The sequence below is a fragment of the Sinocyclocheilus grahami genome, unplaced genomic scaffold (assembly GCF_001515645.1).
Source record: "Sinocyclocheilus grahami isolate Dianchi unplaced genomic scaffold, SAMN03320097.WGS_v1.1 scaffold48866.1, whole genome shotgun sequence".
NCBI lineage: Eukaryota > Metazoa > Chordata > Actinopteri > Cypriniformes > Cyprinidae > Sinocyclocheilus > Sinocyclocheilus grahami.
The window spans coordinates 1-996 of NW_015525653.1; the positions used below are offsets into that span (position 1 = coordinate 1).

General features: G+C 42.0%; 1 long non-coding RNA gene across 1 annotated transcript; it reads right to left on the reverse strand.

Moving 5' to 3' along the window:
• Positions 1-163: 163 nt before the first annotated feature.
• LOC107580872 (uncharacterized) lies at positions 164-703 on the reverse strand. Its single transcript, XR_001608722.1, has 4 exons — positions 647-703; positions 441-494; positions 294-347; positions 164-209 (listed from the first exon to the last, which is right to left on the reverse strand). It is a non-coding gene; the product is annotated as an uncharacterized lncRNA (long non-coding RNA).
• Between the last annotated feature and the right edge of the window lie 293 nt (positions 704-996).

Below are 996 nucleotides of genomic sequence, written 5' to 3' on the forward strand. Positions count from 1 at the left end.
CCTAGCGTGCAGGCGTGAATTAGCAGAAGGCGAACAATCGTTTCGAGCTCGGTGTGAAAGCACCATTCGTCGGCGAGTCGCCTCGCGCTCAGTGTGGAAAGGCCTTAAGGCCGGCAAACAACCAGCAAAAACAGCGTAATTTCATATGCAGATTCACAACTCACCTCGAGTCCTATTGGCCCCGGTGGTCCTACAGGACCCTCATCACCCTACAAATTAAAATCAAGATTAACTCATTGCAGTCTCACAAGTCTATTTGAAAGACGTTTATAGCTTATTAAAAACACACACACCTCTCGTCCAGCCGCTCCACGAGGTCCAGGTAAACCTCTGGCACCAGGCTTACCCTATGAAGAAAACATTTGTCAACAGCATGAAATATAAGTGTGCAAATATTAGAAACACTTGTTTTAATAAGGTTTTCCTTATAAATAACACACCTTTGGGCCCTCGGGTCCATTGAGTCCAGGTTTTCCGATGTCACCGGGGAAACCCTGTGAAGGATTAACCGTACCTCAATGAGTACATCAGCCAATCAACATCAGTTGTATTTGCTGACATCATCAATAGTACAAGCTGGTGCAACACATTCAGACATGCAAAAGCATCAGTGTTTTATGGTTATGTGGTACATGTTGATTCATACCTCGAGTCCTGGTGGGCCTGGTAATCCACTGGACCCTCTTTCTCCTGTCTTGCCCTTCAAAACACACAAATACACACATATGATGACGGGCACACACATAATCAAATAAACTGAATCTTCAGATCATGAGATTTTAGGTTAAACTGTTAGATATTGTACTCTGGACCCCCATACGCTCAGATTTGAATGTTGATAGTTGGACAACTTCTGATTTTCAAAACTCGCACGTGTTCTCAAGTAAATGATGTAATTAAAAACAACTGAATTTGAATTTAAATGTTGTGCATTTATGTCACTGTATTGAATATTAACAGGCTGGGGAAGGGGTGTTATATTTACTTATATTTTTT